At 43.7% G+C, this 11,583-nt stretch overlaps 1 protein-coding gene across 1 annotated transcript in view; it reads left to right on the top strand.

The window, feature by feature from the left end:
* Nucleotides 1–6,271: 6,271 nt before the first annotated feature.
* Nucleotides 6,272–11,583, top strand: part of Bmcp (uncoupling protein Bmcp mitochondrial) — a 336,863-nt gene continuing 331,551 nt past the window's right edge. The window contains exon 1 of the mRNA XM_070103691.1: nucleotides 6,272–6,349. The gene's annotated coding sequence lies outside the window, so the exon portion shown is untranslated. The remainder of the gene's footprint in view (nucleotides 6,350–11,583) is intronic.

The following is an 11,583-nucleotide window of genomic DNA, read 5'->3' as shown; positions in this document are numbered from 1 at the left end:
GACCTAGAAAATGTACAGAGAACCTTCACAGCGAGCATAACAGAGATAAAACACCTCAATTACTGGGAGCGCTTGAAGTTCCTGAACCTGTATTCCCTCTAATGCAGGTGGGAGAGATACATGATTATATACACCTGGAAAATCCTAGAGGGACTAGTACCGATCTTGCAAACGAAAATCACTCACTACGAAAGCAAAAGACTTGGCAGACGATGCAACATGCCCCCAATGAAAAGCAGGGGTGTCACTAGCACGTTAAGAGACCATACAATAAGTGTCAGGGGCCCGAGACTGTTCAACTGCCTCCCAGCATACATAAGGGGGATTACCAATAGACCCCTGGCAGTCTTCAAGCTGGCACTGGACAAGCACCTAAAGTCAGTACCTGACCAGCCGGGCTGTGGCTCGTACGTTGGTTTGCGTGCAGCCAGCAGCAACAGCCTGGTTGATCAGGCTCTGATCCACCAGGAGGCCTGGTCACAGACCGGGCCGCTGGGGCATTGACCCCCGGAACTCTCTCCAGGTAAAATCCAGGTAAACTATATACACTATGTACAACAATAGGTATTAGTGCACTCCACGGTAAGCAAGGCAGAATAGAAGCCACTAGAGAGCAGACCGTGCTTCAACCAGCTCTAGAATGGGAATGACAAGGGCAGACGGGTGAGTGGTACCCACATCACCTCTGTGATTGCCAAAACCATCTTCTCAATGGCTGAAACCTGGGTACTGATTGAATGACAGGGCCCCATCATCAACCCTTAGTCCCTGGTTCACTGGTTGGGGGAGATAGCCTGTAAATGAGGGTGTGTAAATGCTCCGAATAAAGGTTACATACTCTTTGCATGCCACAGGCTTAGAATGAGGTGCATTGCTTGTGGTTGTAGTAGTAGTAGTAGTAGTAGTGATATAAGTTTTAGTAGTAGTAATGATACAATATGGTAGAACAGTTAACTTGCACATGAGTAAAAGGATAAAAAATCTATTACTTGGGTAGCATAAAAATAATAGCTTAGACAAATTTTTCTATTGGAGGTTGAATTAGAGAAGGCCAGTTTCGGTGTTCATCCTCTGTAATGTGCTTGTGCAGCATTAGCAGGAGACTATGTGATGGCAGGGTTTACTGTTTCAGGAGGATTCTTGCCAAGACTTCAGAGATAGTGAAGCTGCCTTTGTTTAGTTTAATTGTATTAGAAACAGCGATTAGTGATGATTCAAGGCACTTGCGTCTGCAGAAATTAGTTTCTTTGATCACTAATTGAGCGTCCCTGAATTTCATGAGATGACTGGTGGAATTTCGGTGTTGTACACAGGCGTTGTTCACGTTATCGTTTCTACATGCGTAAATGTGTTCATTGAGGCGGGTGTTGAGGTTTCTTGCTGTTTCACCTACATAAATCTTGTCGTAGCCTCCACAAGGTATAGTGTAAACTGTGCGTTGACTGGTTCATGGTGCTTGGATTTTGTCCAGGTTAAATCCTTTATTGAAGTGCTGGAAGCGATGGCGACTCTAGTGTTAGCTTGTGAAAGTACTTTAGAAACGCTCAGCGCAACCTGGCTGTTGGGAAGAATTATAACTTTGTTAGGAGTGGTGTTGGTGATTGGAGAATTTATGATCTAAAGAGCTCTTTTCTTGTGATGAAAAAGGAAGGAAAATGTAAATCAGTGAAGGTTTGGTGAATGTATGTACATTCCTCGTCAAGAAACTCAGGACTACAAATTCGGAATGGTCTTAGGAAAAATCCGATGATGATGCCTCTTTTGGTCTTAGTATCTTGACTGGAACAAAAGTGTGTGAGATCATTTTTATTTATAGGTTTCCGGTAAACTTGAAATCTTAGGTTGTTGTCTACTTTGTGGATCAAGACGTCTAGGAAAGGTAGCTTGTCATTAAACTCTTCTAGTGTAAACTGGATCGCCGGTTCAACTGCGTTGAGCCTTGACTGAAGATTCCGTACATCAAAACGTTTGGGAGTTATTAGGAGGACGTCGTCCACGTAACGTAACCAAGTGACGCTTGAGGGGATGATGTTGGCGAAGTGTTCAGCCTCTAGGTGTTCCATGTACAAGTTGGCTAAGACGGCCCGGTCTGTGACCGACCCGGTCTGTGACCCGGTCTGTGGCCCGGTCTGTGACCGGGCCGCAGAGCTTTTCACAGTAGACGCCTCACTTTACTCTATTTACTACTATTCTTTGTGTTTTATTTGTTAGGAACTTATATATCCATTTACCAACTTTTCATTTTATTCCTTATCACGCATTTTGTGCGCTATTACACCATGATCGCACTTGTCGAAGTCTTTCACAAAGTCTGTGTATACTACATCTGCATTTCGTTTGTCCTTCACCTTGCCATAGTGGTCCAATAGTTGGGACAGGCAGGAGCGACCTGCTCTAAGCCCATGTTGCCCTGAGTTGTGTAACAGATGGGTATCTAGATGGGTGGTGATCTTGCTTCTCAGAACCCTTTTAAAAATTTTATGATATGGGATGTTAGTGCTATCGGTCTGTAGTTCTTTGCTCTAACTTTACTGTCCCCTTTGTGGAGTGGGGCTATGTCTGTTGTTTTTAACAACTGTGGGACGACCCCCGTGTATATGTTAAAAACACATGATAAGGGTTTCTTGCAGTTCTTGATGAACACGGAGTTCCATGAGTCTGGGCCTGGGGCAGAGTGCATGGGCATGTCATTTATCACCTTTTCAAAGTCATTTGGTGTTAGGATAATATCAGATATGTTTGAATCTACTAAATTCTGAGTCTCGTTCATAAAAAAATTATTTAGATCTTCGACTCTCAGTCTGGTTAGCGGCTTGCTAAAAACTGAGTCATATTGGGACTTGAGTAGCTCACTCATTTCCTTGCTGTCATCTGTGTATGACCCATCTTGTTTAAGTAGGGGCCTAATACTGGACGTTGTTCTCGACTTTGATTTGGCAAAAGAAAAGAAATATTTTGGGTTCCTTTCAGTTTCACATATGGCTTTTAGTTCTTCACGCGTTTCTTGACTCCAGTAGACCCCTGGTGCTGGACAGGCACCTAAAATTAGTACCTGACCATTCGGTCTGTGATTCTTACTACAGTCCATGTGCGGCCAGCAGTAACAGCCTGGTTCCAGCACGAGGCCTGGAGATTGACCGGGAGGCAGGGGCGTTGACCCCTAGTAACATCCTCCAGGTAACATGTGGAAGGAAAGACACCTATCGGTTCACTCGTGCCGGGGATCGAACTCCGGTCCCCCCGTGTGTTAGCCGAGGCTGCTTACACAACATATACTGTAATATTTTTTGACTCAACGTAGATAGGACTGCTGTGTGTTAACATGACTTACGAAATCGTAATGACACGATTGCAAACAAACCATACGCCGGCCGGGATTGAACCCGCGGTCAGAGAGTCTCAAAACTCCAGCCCGTCGCGTTAGCCACTAGCCCAGCTAGCCACAATAACATTCGTCCAACTAGGTATATTTCTACACCATAGGAAGGTTAGCATAGGCACCACTGTGACCACAAATGCAAGTTTTTACAGACGAATCTCCAGCTAGCGTGGCCGTGACGAACTCTAGCTCAAGTCCCTTCACTGCCGTCCAACTAGTTGGACAAATCTTATTGTGGCTAGCTGGTCTAGTGGATAACGCGACGGGCTGGAGTTTTGAGACTCTCTGACCGCGGGTTCAATACCGGCCGGGGAATGGTTTGCTGTGTGTTATTTTATAAAGTCAGAGCGAAAGATATATATATATGTCGTGCCAAATAGGCAGAACTTGCGATCTTGGCTTAAATAGCACCGCCAACGTCACACCAACGTCAAAGACCTGGGAGTGATCATGTCGGAGGATCTCACCTTCAAGGACCATAACATTGTATCAATCGCATCTGCTAGAAAAATGACAGGATGGATAATGAGAACCTTCAAAACTAGGGAGGCCAAGCCCATGATGACACTCTTCAGGTCACTTGTTCTATCTAGGCTGGAATATTGCTGCACACTAACAGCACCTTTCAAGGCAGGTGAAATTGCCGACCTAGAAAATGTACAGAGAACTTTCACGGCGCGCATAACGGAGATAAAACACCTCAATTATTGGGAGTGCTTGAGGTTCCTAAACCTGTATTCCCTGGAACGCAGGAGGGAGAGATACATGATTATATACACCTGGAAAATCCTAGAGGGACTAGTACCGAACTTGCACACGAAAATCACTCATTACGAAAGCAAAAGACTTGGCAGACGATGCACCATCCCCCCAATGAAAAGCAGGGGTGTCACTAGCACGTTAAGAGACCATACAATAAGTGTCAGGGGCCCGAGACTGTTCAACTGCCTCCCAGCACACATAAGGGGGATTACCAACAGAGCCCTGGCAGTCTTCAAGCTGGCACTGGACAAGCACCTAAAGTCAGTTCCGGATCAGCCGGGCTGTGGCTCGTATGTTGGTTTGCGTGCAGCCAGCAGCAACAGCCTGGTTGATCAGGCTCTGATCCACCAGGAGGCCTGGTCACAGACCGGGCCGCGGGGGCGTTGACCCCCGGAACTCTCTCCAGGTAAACTCCAGGTAAACTCATCTTGCCATATAAGACAAGCAAATATTTGTGTATGCAATAATTTCGCCAAAATCATTCTGAACCTAAGGAAAAAAATATATTTCACTGTGTTTGTTTAGTATTAAATTATTGTAAACAAATCTAAAATACATATAGTTGGGTTAAGCTAAAATAAATTGTTCTTGTTATAATAAGGTTAGGTAAGTTTTCTAAGATTCTTTTGGTGCAAAATTTTAATTTTTTACATTATCATTACGGCGCGCATAACGGAGATAAAACACCTCAATTACTGGGAGCGCTTGAGGTTTCTAAACCTGTATTCCCTGGAACGCAGGAGGGTGAGATACATGATTATATACACCTGGAAAATCCTAGAGGGACTAGTACCGAACTTGCACACGAAAATCACTCACTACGAAAGCAAAAGACTTGGCAGACGATGCACCATCCCCCCAATGAAAAGCAGGGGTGTCACTAGCACGTTAAGAGACCATACAATAAGTGTCAGGGGCCCGAGACTGTTCAACTGCCTCCCAGCACACATAAGGGGGATTACCAACAGACCCCTGGCAGTCTTCAAGCTGGCACTGGACAAGCACCTAAAGTCAGTTCCTGATCAGCCGGGCTGTGGCTCGTACGTTTGTTTGCGTGCAACCAGCAGCAACAGCCTGGTTGATCAGGCGCTGATCCACCAGGAGGCCTGGTCACAGACCGGGCCGCGGGGGCGTTGACCCCCGAAACTCTCTCCAGGTAAACTCCAGGTAATGAAAAAAATGTATCTTTAAACGTATAAGAATTTTTTTTAGAAAGGACTTAATTTTAAATGAGTCCGGATCAGCCGGGCTGTGGCTCGTATGTTGGTTTGCGTGCAGCCGGCAGCAACAGCCTGGTTGATCAGGCTCTGATCCACCAGGAGGCCTGGTCTCAGACCGGGCCGCGGGGGCGTTGACCCCCGGAACTCTCTCCAGGTAAACTCCAGGTAATTGACCAGTTTTACATATTCGGCACGACATATATATATATATATATATATATATATATATATATATATATATATATATATATATATATATATATATATATATATATATATATATATATATACATATATATATATATATATATATATATATATATATATATATATATATATATATATATATATATATATATATATATATATTAATTATGTAGCTAGATTTATTGTCCTTTTTGATCAAAATTAAATATTTTATGATTTTTTTTTGCTCTTTGAAATAATTTAGATTTAGTTCTTTATTTCCAAACACTGCATTATATAATATGCAATAATCAGAATGCTCACTGGATGCTCAAATTGGTTGAATTAATTGAGTTATAAAAAGTTAAATCTACTTACTTTATTGTTTATGTGGCCACAACATGTGTGTGCTTCAAGAACATTGTAAAAGAATCACATTGTAAATCAAGAACGTAAACCTTAAATAAAAAATGTTTATTAGTGGCCAAGAGTGCGAACCTACCGGTGCTAGGGCTCTTGATTTAGGGAATTAGAGTTACACTCCCTATCCTTACATCAATACTGATTAGTCAGGCGCTGTGGAAACCCTACGGGTTTAGCATTAACCTGTGAAAAATAATACTAATAGTAATGTTTATTAGAGTATGTTGGTATGCGTGGGTGAGGGTGCGCATGCGCGGGGTGGTGGCAGGGGAGGGAGGGGCGGGAGGCAGCAGTCTCCCTCCAACCTTCATAGTGGTAGTATACTGCTCGTCTCTCTCACAGTTATCTCAACTTGCTTCCTTCCACATTTCCCAACAAGGTGAGAGCAGTTCAGTGTACCGTGGAGGAGGTGACGGGTGCACTGCTACATTATTGACTGTAACACCCAGTGTGACGCTCTTAAGCAGGACACAATAGATATCTACCCTCTACCAGGATACACAGCAATTCACAACTGCAGAACAAACCAAGTTGAGGGTGGTATTGCAATCTATTACTCTAACCAATTATCTTGTATTAGCACCACTTGCTTTAGTGATGAATATGGGGAATACATTATTGCTAATTTTACTGTAAAAAACCTTAAGACGCCTATAACAATCGGTGCCATTTACCGGATACCTCGCACAAACATCCCAAATTTCAGTGAGAAATTAAAGTCACTAATAACAAACAGACAAATGAATAAGCACCACCTTCTCTTAGCTGGAGACTTCAACATCAACCTTGGCTTACTAGATGATCAGCCTGTAACTGATTTCATCAACAATATGAACAACACACTTCTCATACCAACAATAACTAAACCAACCAGGCTCACTGAGACAAGTGCAACCATAATAGACCACATACGGACCAATATACTAGCCCCCCTTAAATCAGGGATAATCACAGATAGCACTACAGACCACTACCCTACCTTCCTCCTGACAAACATTAATAAACCACCACTTGAATACAACAAAGTCTCATTTAGACTCCATGACGAGGCCTCAGTAAGGAAGTTCACAGCTGACCTAGAGACTGTTGATTGGCCTACAGAATTCTCCAAGGCCAATGGTATTGATGACTGGACAGACATTTTTCTTAACAAATTACTTAGACTATACAACAAACATTGTCCTATAAAAACGAAACAGATCACAAACAAACGGCTTGGTTGCCCATGGCTAACCAGCACCATTCTGAAATCCATTGACAAGAAACACCAATATGAAAAGCAATATAGACAGGGCTTAATACACAAAGATATTCTTAAACACTATTCATCAGCTCTCACCAAAGTGATAAAAAAAGCCAAACAACTATACTACTCCAGTAGATTCACAGACACTAGAGGAGATATAAAAAAGACCTGGAAAACACACTCTCAGATTCTAGGGACCCACAAACTGAGAAAAACCAAGAATATTATCCTAACTAAACCTGATGAAACACCACTACATCCCACTGACACAGCTAACAAGATAAACGACTTCTTCTCAAACATAGGATCTAATCTCGCCAGTAAAATCCCACATACCAATGCCCATGCCGGGGACTACCTAGATGGAAATTTCCCCGATTCCTTCTATCTTGCACCAACTGAGCCCACGGAAGTCATTGAGATCATAAAGTCACTTAAAAATAACTCGGGGAATCTGTCTCATGTCCCACCATTACTGTACAAGCGAGCGGCCCATGTCCTTTCGCATGCTATTTCATTACTTTTTAACAAGTCACTAGAGACTAGCACCTTCCCGAAACTACTCAAGATGGCAAGGGTTACACCAATACATAAAGGTGGTGACCCTACAGACTTAAACAACTATAGGCCAATATCTAACTTACCATTGCTATCCAAAATCTTTGAGAAACTCGTGCACAGGAGACTGTATTCATTTATAACGGCTCAAAACATACTCAACCCCTGCCAATTTGGATTCAGGAAAAATAAAAGCACTATTGATGCAATCATAAAAATGCTAGATCTGCTTTACACAGCGTTGGAAAATAAGGAATATCCACTAGGAATTTTTATTGACCTAAGAAAAGCTTTTGACACAGTAGACCACGACATCCTACTCCACAAACTTGATCACTACGGTATAAGAGGCCATGCGCTTGCTTATTTCAAATCTTACATTACTAATAGGTATCAGTACGTCACCATTAAAGACACAGCATCAGCAACACGGCCACTTGATACTGGAGTTCCGCAGGGAAGTGTCCTTGGTCCCCTGCTCTTCCTCATATACATCAATGACCTTCCAAACGTCACCCAACACCTGAAACCCATTCTCTTTGCTGATGACACGACTTATGTCATCTCTCACCCTAATCTTGCCACCCTCAACACCATTGTGAATGAGGAGCTGATTAAAATATCCACTTGGATGACAGCCAATAAACTTACGCTTAACACTGACAAAACCTACTATATTATGTTTGGTAGCAGAGCAGGAGATGCACAAATTAACATTAAGATTGACAACACTCTAATTACCAGAAATAATGGGGGAAAATTCCTAGGCTTATACCTTGACAACAACCTGAATTTCAGCACCCATATCCAGCATATCACCAAAAAAGTATCCAAAACGGTTGGGATCCTCTCCAAGATACGATACTACGTGCCGCAAAATGCCCTTCTCACACTATACCACTCACTTATTTATCCATACCTCACCTCTGCTATTTGTGCCTGGGGATCAACTGCAGCAACACACCTAAAGCCAATAATAACCCAACAAAAAGCTGCAGTAAGAATAATCACTAAATCCCATCCCTGGCAACACCCCTCCCCACTCTTCATAGATTTAAACTTACTCCCAGTTCAGTACATCCACACTAACTACTGTGCAATCTACATCTACAGGGCCTTAAACTCTAATATCAACCTTGACCTAAAACGGTTTCTTGATAGTTGTGACAGAACCCACAGGCATAACACCAGACACAAACATCTCTACGACATTCCCCGTGTCCGACTAAACCTTTACAAAAATTCAATGTATGTCAAAGGCCCTAAAATCTGGAATACCCTACCTGAGAACTCTAGAACTGCAGACACATTCATCACCTTCAAAACTGCCATTAGAAAACATCTTATCTCCCTGATACACCCCGTCAACTAACTACACGAATACCACCTGGTGGTTCACACTCACTCACTCATTTGACCATAAACAGAAATATTAATCTCAGTCTTAAAATAATGAATCCTGTGATACTCCAATACTGAAACTATGTACTGTGCCAAAACAAAAGCATTCACATTGCTAAACTCGCAAACTAGTATTTAGTCACTTAGCCATAATACCAACTTGCCTCATAATTTGTAATATTTTACAATTAAGAATAAAACTAAGTATGCCCGAAATGCCTAGCCATGCTAAGCGTTCTAGTGGTACACTCTGTAATCACAATTTTACTACATGTAAACCAAACAATAACCAAATTTCTGTAAACTCAGCATTGTTATCCTTATAGAGAATAAACTTTGAATTGACTTGAATCACAACACCCAGTGTGACGCTCTTAAACATCACAACACCCAGTGTGACGCTCTTAAACATCACAACACCCAGTGTGACGCTCTTAAACATCACAACACCCAGTGTGACGCTCTTAAACATCACAACACCCAGTGTGACGCTCTTAAACATCACAACACCCAGTGTGACACTCCTAAACATCACAACACCCAGTGTGACACTCTTAAACATCACACTAGGAAAGAAAAAGCTAACAGCACTTACGTACCACCACTGATGTACCACTGGTGTACCACTGATGTACCACTGGTGTACCACTGATGTACCACTGGTGTACCACTGGTGTACCACTGATGTACCACTGATGTACCACTGATGTACCACTGGTGTACCACTGGTGTACTACTGATGTACCACTGGTGTACTACTGATGTACCACTGGTGTACCACTCATGTACCACTAGTGTACCACTGATGTACCACTGGTGTACCACTCATGTACCACTCATGTACCACTGGTGTACTACTGATGTACCACTGGTGTACCACTCATGTACCACTGGTGTACTACTGATGTACCACTGGTGTACCACTCGTGTACCACTCATGTACCACTGGTGTACTACTGATGTACCACTGGTGTACCACTCATGTACCACTCATGTACCACTGGTGTACTACTGATGTACCACTGGTGTACCACTCATGTGGCCCGGTGGCCTGGTGGCTAAAGCTCCCGCTTCACACACGGAGGGCCCGGGTTCGATTCCCGGCGGGTGGAAACATTTCGACACGTTTCCTTACACCTGTTGTCCTGTTCACCTAGCAGCAAATAGGTACCTGGGTGTTAGTCGACTGGTGTGGGTCGCATCCTGGGGGACAAGATTAAGGACCCCAATGGAAATAAGTTAGACAGTCCTCGATGACGCACTGACTTTCTTGGGTTATCCTGGGTGGCTAACCCTCCGGGGTTAAAAATCCGAACGAAATCTTATCTTACCACTGGTGTACTACTGATGTACCACTGATGTACCACTAGTGTACCACTGGTGTACCACTCATGTACCACTCATGTACCACTGGTGTACCACTGGTGTACCATTGATGTACTAATGTACCACTGGTGTACCACTCATGTACCACTAGTGTACCACTGGTGTACCATTGATGTACTACTGATGTACCACTGGTGTACCACTCATGTACCACTAGTGTACCACTGGTGTACCATTGATGTACTACTGATGTACCACTGGTGTACCACTCATGTACCACTCGTGTACCACTGGTGTACCATTGATGTACTACTGATGTACCACTGGTGTACCACTGGTGTACCACTCGTGTACCACTGGTGTACCACTGGTGTACCACTCATGTACCACTAGTGTACCACTGGTGTACTACTGTACCACTGGTGTACCACTGATGTACCACTGGTGTACTACTGATGTACCACTGGTGTACCACTGGTGTACCACTGATGTACCACTGATGTACCACTGATGTACCGCTGGTGTACCACTGATGTACCACTGATGTACCACTGGTGTACCACTGATGTACCACTGGTGTACCACTGATGTACCGCTGGTGTACCACTGGTGTACCGCTGGTGTACCACTGATGTACCACTGGTGTACCACTGGTGTACCACTGGTGTACCACTGATGTACCGCTGGTGTACCACTGGTGTACCACTGATGTACCACTGATGTACCGCTGGTGTACCACTGTACCACTGGTGTACCACTGATGTACCGCTGGTGTACCACTGATGTACCGCTGGTGTACCACTGATGTACCGCTGGTGTACCACTGGTGTACCACTGGTGTACCGCTGATGTACCACTGATGTACCACTGATGTACCACTGATGTACCGCTGGTGTACCACTGATGTACCACTGGTGTACCACTGATGTACCACTGATGTACCACTGATGTACCACTTATGTACCACTGGTGTACCACTGATGTACCACTGGTGTACCGCTGATGTACCACTGGTGTACCACTGGTGTACCGCTGGTGTACCACTGATGTACCGCTGGTGTACCGCTGGTGTACCACTGATG

Source organism: Cherax quadricarinatus, chromosome 86 (genome assembly GCF_038502225.1).
Source record: "Cherax quadricarinatus isolate ZL_2023a chromosome 86, ASM3850222v1, whole genome shotgun sequence".
NCBI lineage: Eukaryota > Metazoa > Arthropoda > Malacostraca > Decapoda > Parastacidae > Cherax > Cherax quadricarinatus.
Note: the sequence above shows the minus strand (reverse complement) of the source record. Positions and strands in the feature narration are given on the sequence as shown.